The sequence below is a fragment of the Diachasmimorpha longicaudata genome, chromosome 11 (genome assembly GCF_034640455.1).
Source record: "Diachasmimorpha longicaudata isolate KC_UGA_2023 chromosome 11, iyDiaLong2, whole genome shotgun sequence".
Taxonomy (NCBI): domain Eukaryota; kingdom Metazoa; phylum Arthropoda; class Insecta; order Hymenoptera; family Braconidae; genus Diachasmimorpha; species Diachasmimorpha longicaudata.
The window spans coordinates 1,764,021-1,789,358 of record NC_087235.1 but is presented as its reverse complement, the minus strand read 5'-3'; the positions used below and the strand labels follow the sequence as shown (position 1 = coordinate 1,789,358).

General features: G+C 35.8%; 1 protein-coding gene across 6 annotated transcripts in view; it reads left to right on the top strand.

Annotated features, from left to right (window-relative positions):
* Positions 1 to 25,338, top strand: part of LOC135167191 (neuronal PAS domain-containing protein 2-like) — a 94,836-nt gene that overhangs the window by 22,966 nt on the left and 46,532 nt on the right. The gene's annotated exons all lie outside the window — the stretch shown is intronic.

Sequence of the window (25,338 nt, the reverse complement as noted above, 5' to 3'; positions counted from 1 at the left end):
TGATCCGCCGGAGCTTACATTAATTTCTATTATTTGAAATTTTTGGAAATTAGATTGTGAAGTTGAGTCAACCTTCGAGGCATAATCGTCAAGAAAATTCAAGTTTTAGAAAGGATTCTAAAAAACTCCGAAATTTTCATTGAGAGACAGATAAAAGTTTCGTAATATCGTATCAACTTTTACATTTTCTCCGAATGTTTTTGATTTTTAGAATTTTTACGAAATAACTGAATAGTCTAATTGAAAAATCAAATGATTTAGTCACTTTGTGACAATTTAAGTAAAAAAACCAATGCAATGTTTGGCTTTCCAATGATAAGATTTCATAATTTTTTCGAGCACTTTCAGAGCAGGAAAAGTATCTAAAAAATAAGAAAAGAAGTTGCAGCCACGAAATAACTTCTGGTTAATATTTCTGAGGTTAAAGAGTAATATTTCTGAAATGTTAAGGAATTTTCTCGCCGTGTCCGGTCACTTAAGTCATGTAACTAACCATCACAGTAAAAATTTTAATGCGTGTATTTTATGGGGTGACATGATTATTTTGGAAAACACAAAATATTAGACTCTGTGTAAGGTTATCATTGAGGGTGAAAGAATTTGTTTGTCGAAAAATGAATATTTCACCCTTGAAAATAATCGGATTGAAAATTTTACTCTTATGCTCACTTAAGTAACTTTCGCAGTAAGAACGAAAATACTGTGACTGGGGGTAAAAAATGTTCATTCTAATGCCATTTTTTTCCTAATGCGTAATCCTCAAAAATATCAATCTTACACACATTTCTAATAACAACTCGTGAGCCTGGTGCTCATGGATAACAACATTAAAATCATGTATTTGAAACACATTCCCGAGCCGATCAATCAAGTATTTGGATTCGTCAACAATTGTCAATTCTCGATCTTGTTCCTTACAAAGTGTCTCTTAAGGCTATACAAATCGATGTGGATAGTTGAGTTGGAAATTTGAAAAAAAAAACAATTGAGAAATTACTCAGTAGTAATAAAACTCAGTAGTAGTAAAAGTAGTAGTACTCAGTAGTAGTAAAATTAATCGGATATTTTTGAAGGTCGAGGGGTATTGGGTGGATTATTTTTTTTCATTTCAATTTCAAGCAATTAAATGTGGGGCATTTCACGTCATATGGTATGGTTTTTCATTCGTAGTTGTGGCTTCCAGGGTATATTTTCTGTCTGCACAAAATGCAGAGAATTCTTTCCAAATTGTGACTTTTCTCTTCACCGTATTATTAGGAACATTTTTATTAATTTTTTCATCAATAATGTCCAAGGATTCTCCTCCAAATCTCCTCATGTCGAGGTAAAGTCTTTGAACTTGATTTTCTCTAATGACAGTTTTGGGGTTTGAAAGGCATACAAATTGTTTATCGGATATTTTTATTGCTTAGCAACAAACAGGGAAATATTCACACAATACCCGACGGAAAATCGTTTTACTTTTACCACGTGACGAGAAATGCCACCATTTGATTGGTTGAAATTGGGATGAAAGAAATAATCAATAATATTCGAAAAAAAAATTTCACCCCGTCCATCACTTCCTCTGTTCCCATGCACTTACTCCCATAGTTCTTTAAATTTTTTTCGTCGATTCCGTAACCGCAAAGCGCATTCAAATTCCATAATTTTTACAACATGCTTCTTTGCTTATCAAATTGCCTGCCCTGGAAAGATTAAATTCCTGTTCATAGACTTCGATTAGTTTTCGAGGACTGAAAGTGAAAGTTTTTAAAAAGGCATAAAATTTCCCGAAAACTGAATGGAGTAAAATATAATGGGCACAATAATTGGATCAAAATAAAATACTTAACATGAGGAAATTTGAGATTTTTAAATAAACGGGCGGTTTTCTATAAATGAAACACGAGATAATTGAAAAAAAAAACAGAAAATATGAGTTATAAATTTTATTCAACGCTGAAGAAGAATCACTGCTAGAAAATCTGATGCTGCATCCTAGCCACGTGATTCCTGAAAGTTTGAGAATTATCGACGTATCTTAAAGCTTTAATTTGAAGTCAATGAATAGGACTATTTAATTTGTTGCCCTAACAATTACTGAACTTGAAGACATGAGGAATCTTGCTGCTGGTGGTCAGATTCACCGGGATCTTTGGAAGAATCAGTTATGCAGATATTGCAATTAGAATGGAGTTATGTGGATAAAATAGATGGATAATAGCATTCTTCATATGAATTGAGATGATTCTAATGTTATTGTGATTAATATAAAGGCAGTACATGAACATGAAGGAAACAATTATTTACTATTTACAACACCTAGGTAGCTAGGTAGATCATTCTCTATAAGGTCGTGCGGAACCTCAGTAAGACCATCAAAATGTCTTAGCTCATCAAAATCTAAAATTGTTTACGTGCATCGTTTCACATTTCATTCAATTAATTGACTTTAACTATGTTCGACATGTTTTTTGCTTCAGAATGCAAAACTTTGTAAGCGTCCGACTTCCAAATTTTCTAATTTTGTTTGGAAATGATGTAGAATGGTCTAAAACATAAAGATATCAAATTTAAGCACTGTGTGTGTGTGCACATGGTCAACTTGGCTCACTCTTTTATAGAAAATTAAAGGAATGAACGGTTAAAGTTATTTTGTAAATGGTCAAATCTCGCCAAATCACAGGTGTTACTAAGAGCTAAGTCTGTACCCAAATTCAACTCGATTGCTCCAGCCATTTTTCATAAATTTCCATTTCGTTCTAAACCAGTTTTCGCAAATATCTCGAAAATTATTGAACCCATTTTATGTTTTCCTTCTCAAAATATTCGTCTCTATCTCAATCAATCAAAATATGTATACCCGTTCTCACTAAGTTTTCGAGATATTCAAATTTTTCTGTTTTGTCTAAAGAAAGTTTGTTAGCACCGTATCATTGCAAAAAATTCATTCCTCAATTTGAACTTTGGCATGAAATGTCCTCTTGGCAATAAAATATTTGATATTGAAGAAGGGCTACTCGGATCATTAATTCATGAGGTATTCCACTTTATATATAAAAATCGGTGCCCTTGAATATCTCTAAACTATCTAATTTTTTTCAATGTTTCACCTCTCAAATTATTCGTCTCGGTGTATACCATCTAAATCAATGATAAAATTATATATCAGTTCTCACTAAGTCTTCGAGATATTCCATTTTTTCTAGTAACTGTAATATAGCAAAAAATTTAATCATTAATTTGAAATTTGGCACGAAATTGCTTCTTGTTTTTTTCATTTTTCTGGCGAATTATTGATCCCATTGAGGCAGGAAAATGTAATGCTTTTGGATTTCGTCAGTGTTTAATGGGCCATAAGCTTTCGTAGTGGTGTGATGACACGTGTCTGGGCTTTCAGAGTTTAGACCATTGATTATTTTTGAGGCTCTTCAGTACCTATCCTCCAGATGTAAAAATGATTCCATGTTTTAATTAAGAAAGTTGTCTATTTATTCACAACTCTCGATTCTTTCGTTGCCACAAATCCTGTTTCAGTCCAATTTATGTTGCATTCTTGTTCGGAGGGCGTCGATAAAAATTGTGCGACTACTTTATTTGCTTTGTGCAGGATTTAATTGACGAATACCTACGGTATGTCTAGTTGGATAGAGTTGTTTCAGAAAAGAAAAAGTTGTTCGTCAACTGAACATGAATAACACGGATAATAAATAAAATCATATTCACAAAGCTGGTTCTTAGAGTTTAGCTGAAGCAGGAGAGTCAGCTAGTTTCATTGTCTCTGATTATGTCATTTGATGAATATTTCATCTATCAAGAAACCTCTTGGGATGGATATTGCTGTCATCAGTGGTACTAATAGGCAGCATTTGTGTCATTAGTGAAAGGATGGACGAGTATTTAGGCATTTTAATAAGAGTCCAAGGTTGCGTTCCGGTGAAATTACTTCTTGTTTTGATTGTCGAACTCGTGCAGGGTATTTCTGTAGTATTGATTATTGAAGTTTTATTGTACAGAGAAAAAAGAAGAAAGGATTAATTTTAGAGGCGAGCTTCCCAATATTTTTCACGTTTTACTTTTGCTGATATTATAAAATTATGGATTTTGAAAATTGCCTTTAAAAACAATTTTTTCTAAAATAACAGAAATTTTCACCGTTCTTGAAATTCTGGAATTCAGTTAAAATTCTAAAATAAGAAATATTTTTTTGTTAATCAAATTCACTTTAGTCTTATAGTTTTTTAGATATTAAAAAAAAATGAAGAAATTCAGAATGTTTTTATATCTCAAAAGCAATAGAAACGATTGAGCTAAGCTATATCTAGATTTGGTCACAAATCATGTCAATTATGTAACAAAATTTCAGTTTTTTAACTTCAACTTTAATTCTTTTTTTATAAAAATTTTGAAGACAAAAATCCACACATTTCTTTCACATATCAGATTTTGGCGTGTCATGACATTATATGGTATTTCGAAGGAAAATTAAAATTTAAAAATCGTAAAAATGATCAACGCCACCTTTCATTCTCAAGCAAACATGAAGCAAATTTTGTTTATTCTACAAACTTGGGGATTTAAAACCCTCTTTCTATCCAATCAAATCTCCCCGTTCATAAGATGACCCCCTCCTTCCCATTTTTATGTCCATACTTTACATGATTCCCATATACACACGTCCGTTTAACATCTCCCCCACCACAATTCGATTGCCTCGTAAAACTCACTGTCCATTGATAAAACAATCACGTAACAACATATCCAGGTAACCAAGACCCTTTCTCCTTCACCCCCCCCCTCTCCAATCAGAACACATTCACCAATCAGGCATGAATGTAAATTAGTAGCGAAGTGGTCAATCGGTTGAAGTCGAGAAAAATAAAATTTTCAGAAGAACTGAGAAGTTAATTCCCGTAGTTCTGTTCGAAATTCAAATCAAGTGACTTCAGGAATTCGTTTCATTTTACATAGGTTTTGACTCGAAAAAGTTTCGCTTACCGCTAAAGACTTTTTCTCCACTTCTAGTGATTTAACTTGAAATGTTTTCCCCAATTAAGGAGATCAGTCGCTTTATCTCGTCAATAGCGAATCACATTTCGAGTTATGAATATTTAAAGTAACTCTACGGTCGGTATTTTATTGACCGAATCCGCTGATTTTAAATATTTTTAGTCGCCAAATTTTCTAACTAATTGCATAAGTCAAATTCGGAAAAATTCATTCATAGATCAGTGTTATCTACATTGTATTTCGACAAGTGTTGATGTTTTTTAAAACCTTATCTTCTTATAAACAAATAATGGAATTTGTTTCTCGAGTGGTCGATTGTGGGACATGTCAAAAAATTACTCGATTTTTTGACGTCTAATAATCCAAAATTCAGGTTTTAATCGTGGATTACAACAGAAATGTTGATTTTCCCATAAGACATTGTTAAATCATGATTTGTCAACCTTTTTTTTTATAAACAGAAGCGATAATTAAATTGACAATAAAATTAAATTCCAAATGTGATCGAGTTTTCTAAAAATGTTGTATAGCTTTCGATAATCTTTGAATTTTCTAAAAGAGCAAAGCTGTTTTATTAAGCTTGGAAATTAATTCTGTTGACAAAAAAATGGAGATTTGGAAATGAAAACGAGTAAAAACGTAAGGTCCAAAAAAGAAGGGTCATTTACCTGATTGTGCGAGTATGGATACATTATCAATTCTTGCTAATCCCCAACCTCCTCATATTTTGCTTTCTGATTGCGTCAGCTGGTGTATGCTAATGATAATGATCTTCCACAACGGATGCTCTGCCAAAGCCTCAAATTTATGAGTCAAGCTGACGTATATTTATGTTTTACTGCAACTCAACCGTAAAGGGCAGCTTAACGAAATTTAGATAATTTTACAGGGAGAAGATTTGTCTCATGTGGGTGGATAACTGTCGAACATGCTTATTTTATTATTAAGTAAAGAAATTACGTCTGCAGTTTGACCTCCCACGTAGTCCTGGAATCACCCCGATTGTTACTAACGAGGTGTACTGTAATTCGAGGCGATTGCAGAAAAAAAGCCACCTGAGAACTAAGAATGTTCAGTTAAATTAATGGTTTCATCTTTTGGTTCCTAAAATAGTGCAGAAACTTTTGGTTATTCATGTAAATTGGCTAAAATAACCGCAAATATTCTTTGGTCAGTGGTTTTAAGTTAATTACCCAGGTGGGAAATCACCAATGGCCCAGGGTTCACCCAAGTTGTTCCCAAGACTAGGTAAGCTTGGATCAGGCTTGGCATCCAAACCTCGATCAATAGTGGATGAGCATTGGAATGTAACGTGGGGCCAGGCCTCGTTACCAGGCTTGGCCCAAGCTAACTTATTAAGGCTAGTCCAGGCCTTCGAACTAGCGCGGGTTTATTCAAACAGTTTATAGTACTGAACATATCCAGATAAATTACAAATGAACCAGATACCCTGTCGCATTCGAAAATTTACTTTACACTTATGTAACAATATGGGGTTAACAATTAGGCATAATACCGTAGGACATTGCCACCCTTTGGTTTCACGTGTAAGTAAAATCAGCATGCTGCCTAGTTATAAAGAAATAAATTTCAACCAGTTCGTCAGTCTGGACCCAGGACTGGTCGAGATACTATGAACCAAGGCTGAATGAACCAGACTGTTCCCAGGCTTGGCACAAGCTTGGTACCCAGATTTGATATCAGGGAAAGATCCAAGCCTGGGCTTTCTCTGGTGTGACTAAGATACCAAGCCTGGTGGAGTCTAGGATTACAAAAGCTTGGGCAGATTCCTACCTGGGTAGTATTTTTGCGAATGGATGCGCACTAATTCCATTTAAAAAAGGAAAAGGTAGATATTCGCGGTGTGAGTTAGTTGTGATACTGACATTCGCCAGGGGGTTTAGAAAGATATATTAGAACCTGTTAGTAATATAAACTTTAATAAACCATACATTTTGTAATAACAGCCTTTCATATCATAAAGGCAAATATCATACCAAATTCTATCGTTTCATAACATTCTACATAATTTGCAAGTGAAATGAAAAAATCGAAAAGTCAGTGAAATACAAGGCTTCCTTTCGAAAGCAAAGGCAGCCAAAGTACTTGGACATCCTCAGTCATCTCTTAAAATTGCAAATACGCTGAGAAAAAAAAATCTCGCTTTAGTATGATCCCCCGACCCAATCGATGTCATCCAATTCAATTTTGGTTCAAATGCATACAATCCAACGTTTCCCAAAGTTTTTTTTTTAACTGAATACGAAGCGTTTGAATGAAGCCAAAGTGGAATTGTATAAAATCACTCCAGTTGCAAAAAAACATGTTTACAAAATGCAAAAAAATTTTTTCCCAATGTATACTGTCGACAATATGAGGACAGTTCTGTGCTTCCCTTACTCAATAAAAATTCGCTATGAATTGAGTTCTCTCACTGGTGACATCCATGAATATAGTCCCCGGACTTTGTCAAAAATACGCTCCAAATGTACCAACAATTCATAACCGAGTACATGTCAATTTCAACTCACCATTTCCATTTCATGTTTCTGTTTTCACCACAATAATTCCCATAAGCAATTTATGAACTACAATTTGTCTTGATTCTTGAATATTGGTGTCATTAAAATGCAGAGAGTGTCATTCCAAAATAATCCCACCGGATGTTGAAAATCGTATTAGCCACGTGTCACTTTCAAGAGTTAGTACAGTATTCGCTTGAAGTTTCATGATAGCTACAAATTTCAGAATACATGCAGAGAATGTATGCCAACATCTACATATGTAGTCTACATAGATGTTGGCGCAATACTTTAGCCGCTGAACAATAATAATGCTGTTTGACAGTTGTGATCGATGTACCACGATTGATATATGGTTCGTCTATTGGAAAATGGGTAATTTTTCGCATAAAACAGATGGACAGTGGAGATGGAAGACCATGACCATGGAAGCAAGTTTCAAACTTTTCAACTGAATTTCAAAGTTGTCATTCAATCGAATGTCCCCTGATTCCCGTAGCTGTTAAAAAAGGAAAAATCCATGAACAACAATTAAAAATAATAACAATTAATAAAATTACTGTTCTCAATCCCAACTTCAATATTGCAAAATGCCCATCGACTTATCCATTACTTCATTAAGGGGGTCATTACAGGTGGCGGCCAGTGACGCTATCTCTGAAATTTTTCTCTGGGAAAATGACCGCAATGACACATCATAATTATTATTATACATTTATAGGCATTATAAAATACTATTCTATTTTTCTGGGGCAAAAATCATTGACTCATGCCGGGTTATCGGGCGGCGTAGTCAGTTCTGAAAAAAGGGGTAAAACAGTATAGACAGTTCAGAGAGTGCTGCTGGATGGGGAAAAAAAAACTATATATATTTTCAACTCGTCGCATTTCAAGATTCATGCAATAGGATACTTACAGCTGATTACTCCATGATTTTAGTAATTATCATGTGTTCCTTCGTCTAACCTTCTTTAGACCAATATTAAAGTATATTTTCAACTCGTCGCATTTCAAGATTCATCCAGTATGATGGTCTGAAATTAAAAAATAAAACGGGTTCTGAATTTGCGAAGGTTCAGCTGTTTGCTGAGCTAGGATAATTTCGATGTCTAAACTCGTTTTTTGTTATTATAGAAAATGATAAGAAAAAAAATCGTGAAAAAAACTTGGAGAGCTTATTAAAAATTGAATTTTTGATATTTTTTGAAAATCCGAGTTCGCCAGGTAACTGAATCTTCACAGATAAAGAACTCGTTTTATTTTTTAATTTCAGATCATCAGGACTCTTTGAATCGCGTATAGCGTTTTACCCCATTTTTTCATGACTGACTTCCCCGTTGTGTAACTCGGCATGAGTCAACGATTTTTTTCCAAAAAAAATAGAGTGTTGTTGGGAAATACAAGCAAATATGTAATAAAAATGTCTATGTTGTCATTTCGCTTGTTTTCCCGCAAAACATTTCCAAATATAGAGCGAAAAACCGGCAGCTGCGTGGGATGACTCCCTTAAATTCGCATAACATAAAAGCATTGTAGCATTGTTCAAACATTTCCATCGATCTACAACAAACCAAAATTCTAAAGACACCACAACTTTTTGTGTTTCTTTAAAGTGCTAAAATCTACCTCATTTATTTACACTTTAATTTAACTTATTCTACGGGTTTAATTATAATAAAGTTGAAATACTATATATTTTGTCCTGATTTTATAATGACTTTGTTTATGGTTCTGGGTACTTTTGAGTTTATTGATTTCACAAAGAAGAAATTGAGTTGTTACTCGGTATTTTGCGTCACTACAATTCACTGTAATTTCTGAATGAACGCCAGAGGGTCCGATAGGGGCGCTAGTGATGACCGGGACAAATAGGAGTGCTCTGGTGGTAGATGAAGTAACCACATGTGTATAATAAATACGGCTGATACATCGTAAATAGTATTTGCTTCACAAATTGAATAATTACATTCAACGGAAAATGCAAGATTGCAAGATTACCTCATGTAAATGTTAATTAAAATTTACTGACGGATTGGAGACATTCGTTAGTTCGTCAGAATATTAACTTCAATCAGTTAAAAGTTGTCTAAATCAGAAGATGAAAAGCTATCAGAAACAATTGAGAATATTCATGTGCACAATTATTGATATTATTAATATCGTCACGTGGGGTGTTGCGGCGCTTGTAATTCAACTTTCTTCTTTTGACATATGGAATGTTCCTCATTCTCCCACCGAGTGGCGTGTCAATTTGCCCCAGTCAACACTATAGACCTCTCGTGGTGAATTTTCCAAATTCGATTGAGAAATTGGTTTATCCTCTCAAGAGTATACACCACAACTTGCAACATTTATCGATAACTGTATCGTTTGAAAGATACTTCCGAACGCCGTGGTAAACCTTGTACGGATATTAAATGGGATTGATAAAAGACTCAAAAATACAACACTTTTTGATATAATAAAGAATGTATTTGATTACGGATTGCACAATGTCACAGTGGACTGTATTGAATGGTAGAATGATTGAACGTAACTCACTAAAAATGAGCAAGTCGCAGCCTTTATACCTAGCAAGAAACGATCAACTAACTATTAGAAATCTAAAACAAATATTGGGACTCATAAAGTTCGGATAGGCTTTAGATCCCCTGGGACACTGATGTTGGTCATGGGGACTAGGTACACAGTGACATGGGATTAGGAATTTTAATGTAGTGGAAATGATTCTATGACAATACATTCAAATAGGAAAATTATGGCGTTTAGCGCAAATGACCGGAAATAAGTGGGGAAAATTGAGACACAGATTTTCCAGCAATGAAATTCATAATCCTAATGAGGCACAATATCAAGAAAGAATTGATATCACGACTAAACAATAACAACTAAAAAAAATTCGCTGTTACAAGTCTCTCCCCAACATCTAAAGCGCATGACACTTCAATTAACTTAAAGCCTTCACTTTCTGTTCCTCGAAAGCAACACGAGATGATCAATACGCGGGGGATTGTTCAACTCTCTGAGTATGAATTCCACTTATTCGAGTGCCAAGAATTCATAGACTGGGTTCAATTTATCTGAGTGGATATGACTATAATAGAAATTTCATTGCGCAGAAACGCCGCGATATAACTTGGTGTGCGACTTTGTCTTCAGTTTGCTAAAGCTCAGAAAGATACGCAACAATTTTGATATTTGTAGCCATTCGAACATCTAATCACGCCAATTAAGACTTCATAATTTTCAGATTATAGGTATTAGCTCAAACCGACTATTGAAATGTCAGCGAATTGTTAGTCATTAATTATCTCTCTCCCACCAAATTGATGATTATTTCTATCAATTAGATGTAAACGTAAGCGTCATTGTCGCGTTGAATTGTAACAACAATGTCGTCGTTAAATACGACGGAGGGAAAAATCACAGAAAAAGTACTGGGACTGGCCCTAGGATTCAGGTATAAAATACCATATACCATAAATTTTATAATACATATTGTAATTACTGATATTTAGCTTCGTAAAATTTACAAAACATCACAATAAAATTTGAAGGTCGATCATTTTTTATTTGAGTTTAAATAAAAAAGTTGATGGAAATCCTTTAAAAAATTCTATCTAGATCAGCTTATTTTATTGCAGCTTCCTTCATCTTTTATTACGTCGCACAGGAATTTTTCGTCAACTCATCGCCATTGGTTACCGATGAGCGTCGAATATATCCGATTATTGCCGACGTTAGACTCCATCATGACATCATCACTTGCATTAGCCGTTTAGCGTCCATCTCCTTGTCCATTAGACTTTGAATATTTACAAGGTCGATATAAAATCTTTCCTGATCCGATAAAGAGACTTTATTAGTCTACATAGTAATACCCCTCAGGCCTGCACTTTGCGTCCGAAATTCTAAGGCAACACAGCAATTTTCATCTGAATCACACCATAAAAATGGAGATATTTCTCTCCGTGTGAATATCACTGTAGCCGTCAATGTTCCACAGCTTTTCCTATTTTATACTAGACCAGCAATAATGCCCAACTCTCCCTATTCGTTTCTTCACGAAATTTCTCTAATACTTTCAACGAACATTAGCATGTTAATCCAAATGATGATATTCATCGTGCGTTGCAATACGATCGTAATTTCCACCACATCGGGACATGAATATTTACTAAGCATCGTCATTTTCTATTTCCGTATGCAACACAAAGTTGCCAATGTTTATGATGGAAATGTAATCCAAGCATATTCATCTATCTCATACTAGTTCAACAAACTACGCAACATTGTAATTGCAGTTGATAGTGAAATCAAACTGCGTTTAAGCCTTGTACTTTGACGTATAGTTTATCACACACGTGTATCCTTTTGATTTTAATGCAGCACTCGATTCTCTTCTATACAATCACAAAAGTGCTCAAAATGATTGGAACCAAATGCACGGTATTTCCTCAGATCAAATCTTTCCTCTACCTGGTTCATCAGAACTCCCATTAATCTCATTGTCTATCGCCGCTGTTGCATCACAATTTGTGTTGATCATGAAGTCTTTAAACAAACGAGGCGCAGAAGGATTACAGTCAATAATTGTAATTGACTGTAATTTATCCTGTTTCATATGCTCAATCACGGACGTTGGATTACCGTGAAATATACCCTATTATTCAACGAAAAATGAGCAAACGAATGATGATGAAGACAACATTCGTCGCTCGTCTACGGTGACTAAGGAAATTTCGTAATGTGGGTGTCCACCGAAGGCTAGACAAAACCTTGAATTTTCTCTATTCATAAATTATCGACATTATGCAGCCGTCTAATTATGCGAAGTAAACAAAACCTGCTTTATTCAACCAAAGGATTCCTTGCGGAGACTTAATTTACTTTGAAAAAACCGGCTCAACAAAGAGAGATGTTATTCCAATGCAGTGGAACGAGGAGGATTGAATGAGAGGTTTCGCGGTTTAATATAAACGTTGCCAGGAGTTTCGCATGATATCTAACATTTGGCAATCAATCCCCTTAAAAAATCGTTTGAGACATGTGAAATAATTCCAGTTGAACTGCCCCCGGATAGATCCTCTTCACCTATGCAGATCCTCTTCACCTATGCACAAGATGCAGCGGACTCGATGAAGCCAGATGGAATGTCTTCGGGTCTACTTGCATAGATATACGTGTCGACAGGGACGGGATCAAGGGGCTCTATGAGTTAGCTCGTAGGGCACAGATACTCGATACCAGCGACTAGACGGCTGCCTGAGGGCAGGGTGTAAAATGGCCGAGAGGCTGATTGCACCTCCGGACAGGACCGTCTAAATATGATAAGTGATAAGTGATAAGTGCCCCCGGATAATTATGATTATGTTAGTATACCGATATTAGTGTTTAGCTGACTTCTGTAACTGACGGAGTTGAGTATGATATTTGCACTGGGAAAGGTTCATCTACGCTTGCGTAACAGGTTTGCAGAGAGACCTACCTCAACGAATAACACTGCGACTGGTAAAGTCCTACCACAACAGCCATTAGATTTTTCCTCGGGGCCTTGATATCTTCGGGTAAATTTCTTAAGAATTCTATATTAAGACAGCCGTTACCTAATCGAGGAACAAAAGCATTCCAATGTGAATGCTACCGGTAGTTGGGTAGCTCTTCACTGGTATAAAATTTATCAAAGTCTATGAATAATTTACCTGTCCGTTTCATTGATATAAATGTTTCTTAATTTGTAACGTAAAATATTGGATCAATGCGGGTAGTTTGACAGCGAATTATAAATGGGCAGGAGGGTTATCACCGTCGTCATTATAGTTGGCTAGGTACCAGCATTCCTCACCTATGTAACGTAATTGCACCTTGATGCAACAACGTTTCCGTCCTGTATCGTTGCCACAAGTTGACACTTCAATGTATGATGGAATCTTGAAGGTTAAATTTAATCAGCCAACGGCCATCCTCAGTCATTATCATTATTGATTCACTTCATTGTCATTACAGCTTAATAGACATTTGGCAGGCCACTTTCCTTGTGGTGGAATTCATACGTCACATTATTTTTGTCGACTATCGTTCTAGATTTAGCGGTACAACATTGTATGCCAAAATTCAATAGCTTTCTACGTCTGGCTCTCACCGCAAATAGGTGTGTTCATCAACTGGGTTTATGTTTGTCAATGTTACCTTTATACCCGCTATGCACGCAGGTAGTTGAGGTAAAAAAAACGTGGTATTGTGCTTTTAACTTGATGAAAATCTAGGTCGGTGTATAGAAGAAAAAAAAAGTCACCGTTGTCTTCGTTGTATGGTCACTTATGTGAAATGACTTGTCTTTCGACGGGGAAAAACGACATTACTGTCGTATACAGCCTTGACCTAACCTTCATACGATGACATGCCGTGTCACGATAATGAGAATATGTTGTTTTTATTTTTTTCGTTTTGTCTGCACTGGTGATCGCGATTATTAGAGAAAATACTTTTAGTGGATAATGGTAGTGCATAAGAGAGTAGAAGAATTATTGCGATATTGTACTTTTGTTGCATACCTTCATAATCTCTCTATGCCCCACTTATGAAATACCCTCAGTTTATCAAATATGTACATCTAAAACTCTCTAGAGCCTCGAATGTCTTGTCCATCCTACATGGAGAGAAATATTCATTAAAAATTACATGTCTTTTCCGTAATGCAGGAGCGGCCTTTAGTGGACCTAAATTTTACGGAACTGTCATAAAATATTTGTCGGAGCGGTTCGTAATTTTTATCTAAATTTTCTGTGAAAAATTGCATTACCGTCACGTCAATTTTCTTAGTCACTTTCGCGATGGGTAAGCGAACTTCGGTTCGGAAATTTTAACTAAATATTTCGTTCCGTGTAAGCAAATCTATTTAAAACCCTTGAAAGCCTCAAACGTATTGTCCATCGTAACTAAACAAGTCTGCATTTTCCTCACTTTCCGACTGTCGTCAATACCCTGACGGACTCCAGATATTTGGCGCCTTCAAAAACTTCCACTTTCCAATTAGCCAATTTCTGAATAACCGCTAAAGAGCCCGATAGGGGTGCTATTGATAGCCGGGACAAAGAGCAGCGCTTAGATGATGCATCGTAAATACAATTTACTCTAAAAATGGATAAAATTTATTTTTAACGGAAGATGACGAGGGGCCATTCATTCGTGAAATCACTGTGTCACTTCGGGCTGAAATCATGTTTGAAATCACATGAAATCTCATGAAATCGGTCGAAGTTAATTGCAATCAGAGAAATTCTGGGATTTCATCGATTTCAGGTGACTCCAAATGAAATCACATGAAATCAGTGAAATGCCATGCAATCAGTGAAATCGCATGAACTATAACACCAAAAAATAAATAGAAAATCGTCCGCAGATAAGACAAAAAAAATTCGAACGTATTAAATACGTGAAATATACACGGAATATTTTCGATGAATTCAACGTGTTTTGCATCGAGATGTTAACCAACTTTTGTTTTCAACTCCGGACGCTTTTTCTACGGGGGAAAAAAACAAACACACAACGCGAGAGGATCGACTCATGAAATTCTCAGAGAAAATCGATCGACGAATTTTCTCAGAATCCCCCAAATCGACGTCCCCTCGGAAGATGTCTTAAAGTCCCGACTACCTCATGGAAATATTATTCAAAATTTAGTGGCGGATATGAGACTTTAGTTAGCCCACATGCTTCCATCCAGCGTACACACTTTTTAAATTATTTTGTGGTTTTGGAAACAGTATGAAAAACACTTCGCCTTCTGGGTATCGAGTGTCCGAGTTGCGCGTTACATACACACACTGTTTTACCAATATTACCCCAAGCAATTATCCACAATTAGCCTTATTTTTCAAGCGATAGAAACTCTTTATTAATATTTTTTTTCTATTCATATTGAATTATGGAGATCGAAATGAACAAATACTAGAAGTAATTTTAACACTGAGAATTATTATTAAAAATCATAAGACTCTAGACAGTCAAGAGGTACTCTACTGAACGAAGACTTGCACCAAACTAACTAAACATTACTAGTGCGGCCCACGTTAAACTCCCTCCAGAGGACAATATAATTTCTCCTTCCATCCTTAACTCTTGGACTTTTCTTTCTTGACCATCTCTGGTCGCCAGATGGATTTTGGGAAAAACCCGCAAGGAGAAAGTCCTTCTGGGCCTTCCCCCTTTTATTATAACGTAAAGGAAAAAGTACCACAGCAATAAACAAATAAATATTTCCTGAATCCGGTAAATTTCACTCTTATGGAGTGAATTTTGAATCCAGGGAAAACCCCGAAATCCAACAATTCATCATTTCCTTTGATCTTACAAATGTCTTCTTTGTTTTACATCGACTTCTGCCTATTTGTCAATACCTTTTGCTTTTGCTCTTCCTCCCCCCCCCCTGCCTTACCTTCCTGCATCCTTTTCTCCTGTGGTGCCATGGGACCGAGTTTTTCCCCAACTCTAGGGACTCTAACACAAGGATCGAGGGAAACCATGGAAAACCCCTACCCCACAGTCTTTACTAATATTTTCACGTGGGGTGTTGTGACACTTGTAATTTAACTTCCTTCTTTTGACATATGGAATGTTCCTTATTCTCCCCACCGAGTGCCGCGTCAATTTCTCCCAGTCGACGATGTGGACCTCTCGTGGAGAATTTATCAAGGTCGATTGAGAAATTGGCTGATTTCCTCTTTTGCGTCATTCTTCAAGACTCATTCCGTAAGGGAACTCTCCCTTAGTTAAGTTCTGCGCCCCCTTTGCGAGGTGCAACATCTTCACAAGTTTAGAAACTGAACACTGGAATAAATGAACAGTGAGCAGCACCCCGTGTCTTCACTTTTCCTCAATAAAATTGGCAAAGTATTTTTACAAAATACAACACTTTACAGCCCCATAAACAATTCAAAGTTTTTTTTTTGTTTTACTGGCAATTTATGCTGCATTCAGACACTAGCACTCTAGTATTTAATGGAATTTTTAATCAAGCTATATATTTTGACTCGCCATATTCAAACTACGATAATATGAATGATTCTCTAGGACTAAAGTTTAACCCAATAAAACATAGGCCAGAACTAAGATCGCAATTGTGATAAGTAACATATCAATCGAGTACATGACAAGAGCTACAGATTGATTGCGTATCAAAGTTTCTGCAATTTCGAAAAACCATATCAGTAATCCCGACTCGTCCGCGTATTATTTGCGGCGATAACGTGATGAGTGTTCACTTTTTCTGCTACTTTGTTATGCGGCCACTGAAGTTGTTGAGTTTTAGTGCTTGTTGTGCTGATAAGAATTGTACGCTAACAATGCTGTCGGATATTTAGTGCAGTATCTCAAGTATCTTCGATTACTACTATGTGTCTCTCACAACACCATTAATATTTACGTCGAAGATTTCCTGTATTACAAAACTTTATATTTCATAATGGAAAGCCATATTTTTAGAATTAGACCATCTCCTGTGGAAGTTAGACCACTTTCGTTAGAATAATAAATGGTTTTTCGCACGACGAATTAGAAGTTGAGCAATCCGAACGGAAATTTGGCTCTTTGCTCATCAGGCCCGGATCAAGTTCTCACGAGTTCGATATTCGATCAGGTACTGATCCGAGAACTTGATCGATACTTGATCAAACATGCAACACCTTGAATCGATCCGCATTTGATCGGAGTCGCCCGATCAGAATTTGTTGAAACAAAATGGATTACCTGATAACTGATATCAAAAATTTTTATTAAACGACGAACAATTCACAATACAAAATGAATAATTTGTCTAACTTGATGTTACGTCTGTTAATGAATGCCTACCATAATTAATGCTGAAAAACCTAACGAGTTTTGCCGATTTTTAGAATACTAAATTACTAATTAACCACACAGAAAAATATAATTTTGCTAATCATATTTTTATAGACCAACAAATGCTCGAAGTTTCCATGGGAAAATCAGCGTTAAATTCCTATCAGAAAAATATTATTATTATTTATTTCCTTGATGTTACAAATGTCTTTCTTTGCTTTACATCCTCCCCAGCCTCTCTTAAAATCCCTTCTATTTTAACTTTAATATTAGCATATACAGCTTTATTTAAAAAAACAATGTCCTTATTTATTTATAATCACAGCCCCGTAGGCCCCCCTTCTCTGATACTTTCTTCTCCTCTCGTCTCCTTCCGCTTCACCTTCATCTTCTCTCCTCTGCTGCCTTCCTCAGCGCTTCCTCTACCCTCCTCAGTCTCTCAATCAATCTCTTTTCTTATCAGAAAAATATCTAATTGGCAAAATTATATTTGTCCCTCGGTGCAATTTAATAATAATAATAATAATGTCCAAGTCCACCTGATCCACGCTTAATCAGAATAATAGGCGTAGGCGAACAGATCAATTTCCGATTAGGTTGACCTAATCAAAATTTGATCTGAATAATTGCAGGTGAATGAACCTCGGTCTCAAATAAATTACACCTCATCCAATCTTGATCAAAATAATTGAAGGTGGATAGTTTCATTTGGGGCCAGGTCGACCTGATCAGAATGTGAGTTGAATAATTGCAGGCGGAGAGACCTCAGTTTATCTTCAGGTCCACCTAATTCGAACTTTATTAGACTGATCGAAGTAATATCGATCAGGTTGAGTAAATCAGACTGATCAATTCGCCGTGAAATTCTGCCTGATCAGCTGAACTTGACCACTGTGATATCAAGTTCTGATCAAACCTCAAGCTCGATTAACCCGATTTCCCCTCGAGAACTTAAATCATTAATTAACATTCAATGACTCAAGGGAATGCTGTTCGGTCCCATTTCCAGTCATGCCCACTTTGATGTATTGATTTCATTGTAATGTTTTGTTTCAGGGCGTAATGAATGCAGTTATAATGAATTTGGTACAATCACTCATGAAGATTGTACAAATATCAACTAAAGAAACTTCTGCAATCTTAATTCTTAATTTATTGCTATCGCAAATGACGTTTCTCATACTCTTTACCCAACGATAGCGTGCGCGCATTTCCATTGAAATTTGAACTATAACCGACGTAATCCTATTACGGTTTCTAAATTTCTGTGTCCGACTGATTATATTCGAACAAGTTTGACATCAATTTTGAACAATGCATTCCCATTCGGGCGAGTCTCTACAATATATTTACTCCGCAGGGGAGAAGTGAAAAAGTTGTTATCAAGAGTTCTTTTCACCTAGCAAATGACTTCTTTTTTCAGTGCTATAAGATATTTTACAGCAAAGAAAATTGGTTAAACTTGACATCCCTTTTGTTTACATTTTTCAGACATTAAACGAGCATTTAATGCGTTGACCCATCTTACAAATTGCCTGCACTTGTAGTTATCGGTCTCAACCCTCTCTTAAACAAACCTTAAAATATCCAAACAATTCATATAAATAAATTGAAATAAATTCACGTGCCTTTTTACAAATTCCTTAACGAGCTTTACGTGACTCAAGTCATAACTAATCCCATCATAATCTCAGCTGTACGAAGACCAAATTAAGTTAGAAGCCTGGGCCTGTATGAAACCCATTAAAGACTAACTCCCTCCAACAAAATAAATAAAATATCCCCGGAGAGGTAGCAGTCGTTTTTGGACTCATCGTCAGTGTGCTGACCCTATGACCAAAAGGTTCCAGGCGCGCCGGTTCGAGTCTCGGTAATGAACGATTTTTTTTGATCGCCGGAAAATAAACCGAGTGGATGTGTAGTTAGATATAAGTTAGCTTAGAGACAAATTCAGGTAGCGAATTAGGCTGGGGTACCACGAAGGTTCAGGGACGAGTACATAAAAGACCACAACGGTCATACCATCTGACACCACTTAACTTTAATTTTATCCGGAATGGTAGTACATTGACTAAGAAGGTGTCATACGATCGTCTGATGACCCTAGAACTCTAAGATAGACACACGTTTTTTGTTGTCGCCCCTTGCATTCCTAGACAGGATCAAAAATCCTGTCGACAACCACAGGAAGAGGTATATAAATAAGCTTCGTGGTGTATCGTATCGGATGAATTAGTTGAATCAGATGGAATACAATCTGTGCCGTCTCATTCTGTGAGACTTTTTTTTTATTCATATCTCACTCGTGTTCTTTCTCAACACTTCTGACGTGATTCATGACGTCAATTGGATTTTTATGATGCCAAGAAATTCGCGACTCAGTCGTCATTACTTTGGAAAGAATGCATTAGCGGGCAATAAATATGAGCAGCAGTTGTATAAACTTTTTTGTTATATTAATTGTCTTTGTTGATCCACAGCTCATTTAAGATTATTTTATAAACAATTTATTTGTGCAGCATACGTGTCTTTTCTTTTAATAATGGGTTCTTGATAATGATGGTATCGAGATATATGCATTTTCTACCAACTAAAATTCTCATCAAAATAACTCATTGATATTGCACGAATAGAAAATGTAATTTCACGATTATTTTATTTATTTTATTTTTTTCATACGAAATTCGTTGTAAGTTTCTGTAGAAATTTGCAACTAGTCATCACCTGAGGGCCTTCAGCCAAATATTTATATATTATATAGATGGTAGGTGTTGCAAATAACTACGAAAAAATTGGTAGACAGTTTACTGCGTCTAGATAAAAAAAGGAGTAATGGTTTTTACAAAATTGGGTGTGTAGCGAGATGGTACAATATGAAGGGATGAAATGATGTGAGAGAAGTTACAGAATTATACAGTCTATTGTTGGAGATGGACAAGATTGCAAGAAACCCATATTTTCAATTCTGATGGCTTTGAGATTTTTAGTAAAGTATGCCATGGGTTTTAGGTCTCTAACAGTTTACTGATTCCAACTCCACATGCCTGTATACAAGCACAGGCGACCGAAACGTTATTGTGGGCATATGCCATTATATCTATCCCATTTTTGAGCAACCGAAAAATTTAATTATAATATTTTTAATTTGATATCCGTGTCGAGTTCCAGCGAAGCTTCTCTGTCATTGTAACCTTTAGAGGCTGAGTTTTTTCCTCATTCATTTCTACGGCAGAAATATCCTCAGTGTTATGGGATTTATCACATTGAGTTGTTGAGAATGTTGTTTCATCATCAGTCTGATAATTCTCGAAACTATTGTCGTCAAGTCCAATGAGAGAACTGCTCGAATCATTGTTACCAATGTCCACGTCGGTGTCAGTGTCATTTAAACTAATAGAACACATTTCACTTCTATTTTCGATTCGTTGATGATGCACGAGATTCAGCTTTTGTTTTATTTCATTATCGAAAATTTTACCACTTTTATTAGGTTCGTCTTCACAAGGGAACACAGATGTATTTGCTTCTAGTCGTTTTTATACTTAAACATAATGTATAAAAACTTTATATAACTGTCAGACTTGGCAACTTGAAATCTGCAAGGATTAGAGTTTATTGAGTTTAAATTCAGTAATTTTTTTGTCCTCAATGGGATCTTCGGAAAGTTAGACGAATTTTACCTAAGACTCCAATTCTGTTGCGTTAAGTCATGCAGGTTAAGTGATGTCTATTTAATTAATCAACTTGAAATTAATCAACCATTGATACTTGACAATTGTTGATTTTTCTGATTAAAAAAAATCGACTTCAATCAATTTTTTCATAATTTTATGACCCCTTTGGTATGACCATTGGCTGCATATGTATAGATCCACTCTAGACAGTTCTAAGCCTGGTAACAAGCTTGGATCAGACTATGAACTAGGTTCACTACGGGACTTCGGGGTGACCTATTGAAATAACGTAGGCTCTAGATTGGCAGCACCATCAGTTGAAGCCAGACCATGCTAGGAAATGCCAGGCTGGGCAGTTTGGAATCAACCACGCTTGGCCCTGTTATCAATGCTTGCAATTCCTAGAGGGCATGAAGTCCATCCATAGCTTGGTGTATATCTCCCTAGTTCTTATGACATAGGTTCTTGCCCTGAAAAAGGGTTATAATTAAATTAAGAAGCTAACGATGTCTGTCGAGAGACAGAGATTCCGGTGCGGCTGATGATTGGCTAGATGTCTAAACCCAAGGGGCTATTCATTCAAAAATTCGATGACACAGTGATTGCTGATTTCATCTGATTTCGAGATGATTTCAATGATTTCTTGAAATCGTTGATTTCATGTGATTGCCAGGGATTTTTTTCCGGTGATTTCACGATTTCACGATTTCAAATGATTTCATATGATTTCAAGTCTTTAATGCGAATGGGCAGCAAGGGCGGTGAGGGCTGGTAGGGGAGATAAGTTGGATTCAATTAGATCTCCGGATAAAATACTAGCACTAGCAGCAGTTATATCCAAGTCATGTAATGACAAATACAAGGAGAAATATGGCAATCTTTTTCAATGAATCATTTATTCAACATAGTAAAATAAAGTATATCTCTGACATACTGAACTGAATTATACTAAATGAAATAAAATCTTCACGTCTCAGTAAAGGACAAACAATTTAGAACTAAAAATATTTGACAAGGTCTTTATATATTTTCTCATCAACTCGGACACCATCTTTGGAAATGACTGGAGAGGAAATTGTTTGACGGTATTGACTAATATTTATATGTATAGCCATGAGTAGTCATCATTGGCTGCATTTCAAAAATCTTTGTTTCTTTAAAATATACCAGGTACAAAGTACACCTATTTCTTTAACATTACCCTGTACACGAGCATATGATCCTGAGAACTCTCGAGATTTTATTGTTCTCCCATCCAAATAAACAAAACTCAACACCAATCCTGATAAACAAGTTTTATAATTCACTGATTTCATGTGATTTCATTTGCAGTCACCTGAAATCGATGAAATCCCAGAATTTCTCTGATTGCAATTAACTTCGACCGATTTCATGAGATTTCATGTGATTTCAAACATGATTTCAGCCCGGAGTGACACAGTGATTTCACGAATGAATAGCCCCTCGTCTAAACCGGTATAAATTAGGAGAGATGAGGGAGATAGTTTTTTGGTAGCTTCACCCCCTGTTTTATTTTTGCACCCTTCGCAGACTTTCAAAATGCTCAGATTAGGACTTTTGGAATTTAAGGTTTTAAGTAGTCTTTTATTCTGTTAGACACTTGTTTACACCACTTGTATTTTTGGGTAATATTTGGTTTATCAACAGTGAATGAGCTGATTAAAACATATGTTCGGGAGTCGGTTGTCACACACATTTCGATATTGTCTCAACCACATAAAAACTCAATTCATTATAATCTTTTTATTCTTTTCATACGAAAGTTAATTGAAGATATTGATAAGGCAGTAATCATTGCGTGCGGTCTGCTCGTATCTCTCAAAGATAAACCATCCAAAATCAATATTTTTGTAATATTTGTGGCAAAGTATAATGACACCGGTAACACTTGAATGCAATTTATCTTAGCCTGTTACAGTCACATGAGCACAATTGAAAAAGTGGGAGCTGGCTCGAAAGCTTAGCTTTTGGGCTAATTTAATGCACACGGAAAGTTTTTCCTCTGCCAGTCTTTTTAGCTTTATCAACTTTTTAAAAAGCTGGCACAAGATAATGGAGTAACGTTGAAGTCGAGATTATCAGAAGTTATCCTGGTTCCTCAAACAAAGCTGAGAGGAGCCCAAAATTAATCGAATCCGTGCATATTTAAATTACAATAATTTTCACTCAATCGAAAATTTGATGCTTTTTTTAATGATCAGTTTATTTAATTCATTCCCCTGAGTTATATATTTTTTATGGAATAATTAAACTGATATGTAGTATACGTTAATTTTTCCATGAAATGAGTTTTCAATAACAAAATGAAGTGGAATAGCGTTAAAACCAGCACAATAATAACTCTCAATAATTGCTCGAGAAGGTTCATTTTTTTTTTATTTTTATTACTAACAAAATTTTTTATATTGAAAAGTGTAGACCAGATGATATTTGACGCACCGCAATGTCTAATTATCCGAACAATCTGACCAAAATCATTACACACTGTCAATGTCTGACAACACGAAAAGACACTATTTCCTCACAGCCTCGAAAAACTGATAACAACTGGGTAAACGTTATTCTCTCTCAGTATCACTTCGTTAATAGTTTTCTTGTTGGAGCTCATCACAGCTGTCTATATAATTCGCACATCTGTGGCCTTGCCACATCCTGTCTCTCGTTTATCTGACAATCCCCTATTAGCCGGTCTGATTAAGGAATAACCTCGTCACACAAATGATTCCTGGTTAGATGTTTAGACTGCATTTGTTAAATTTTTAGTTCCACTTTATGAAATGGCGCCTAACTATAGAATCCGAAATGGAAAAATCTAAAATTGGATTCGATGGGTCGATATGATGCTTCATATACCGTTATTCATCTCGATATATTTCAAATACTGGACGTGCATTTCTACATCCAGAGAAAATTTTTTGAAAAATTACATCCCTGTTTCGTAATCTGCCATTCAAAACATTCAGCAAAAATTATAAAACAATTACGCATTTTTTCAATGAACTTTCCGGAAAAATTCCAGAACATTCCAGAAAAAGTATGGAACGTTCAGCGAAAAAATGCATAACTGCCCCGTCATTTTTACTGAATACTATTTTCACTGGTAAATTGCGGAACAGTAATTGTGGTAAATTTTCGCTCCGTGTAACGGTGAATTTGCCTCACGCATTTTCAGGAGTTCACAAACTGGGATTAGATAGTACTTCCTATATATTACAAATATTTATTACTCTTACAATAATTAGTATAATAACAATAGTAATAATTGAACTAGTAACAATTCTTTGGTCTGTGCATAACAGCATTTTTGGGAAGTGACGGATGTTGCGTGTTTCTTCCGTAATCGGTGTTCTCACCAATTTTTGTAGTGAAATTTCTCCGGCGATTTCGGAAAGGGTTGCGTTAAACGTTTAATGCTCCAGTGGGGGGAGGGGGGAGTTGCGTTGAACGCTAAACGTTTAGTTCAAACTAGCGCCACCGCGAACGCGGCGTTGATGCCACTTTTGCCGTTACTTTTTCAAATATCGATTATGACTATTACATAATCGATTATCTCCATGAAATCCGCAATGTACTATTAGTGATTCATGTCACTTTTTGTAAAGGATAAAGGAGGACGAATAGCGTTAAACGTTTAACGATTCAGTGGAGAGGGAATATCGTTGATTATTTTTCCCATCCAAATTTCAGCCAATAGAATTGCACCATTTGTTGATATTTTGTATAGCCTACCTCGAATTTCAGCGATTATTTTTCCCATCCCAATCTTGGCCAATAGGATTGCACCATTCGACGTTATTTTATATAGTCAACACGGTATTTCAGCGGAAATTCTTGGAAATTTTGCATGTTGCTATATATAAAAAAAACAAATGTTGAAGTAACCCTCAATTGTATCTGACAGATTAAATGGCAATTCGTTGAAAATTATGTCTCATGGTGCAATTCTATCGGCCAAGATTTGGATGAAAAAAATAATCCCCCGAATACCACAAACCCTACAAACAAATAAGCTTGTCAAGTTTTCCAGAAAAATTTGTTTGCAACGAATCTATCGGGAAATATTCGATAATTTTGAACCACTTGTGGTATTATATGTGAATATTTAACGCCACTCAGAAGAAGAAGAACAAGAGACAAAGATAGAGTGTGAGAGAGAAAGAGAGTGAAACGTAGGCGTCTGACTATGTGGTATTTGGGGTATCGCGAGAAAAGTTGATAAAATAATCGTAAGACATTTTATATCATTTTTTAGTTATCACAATCCAATTGTATTATAGATATTAATC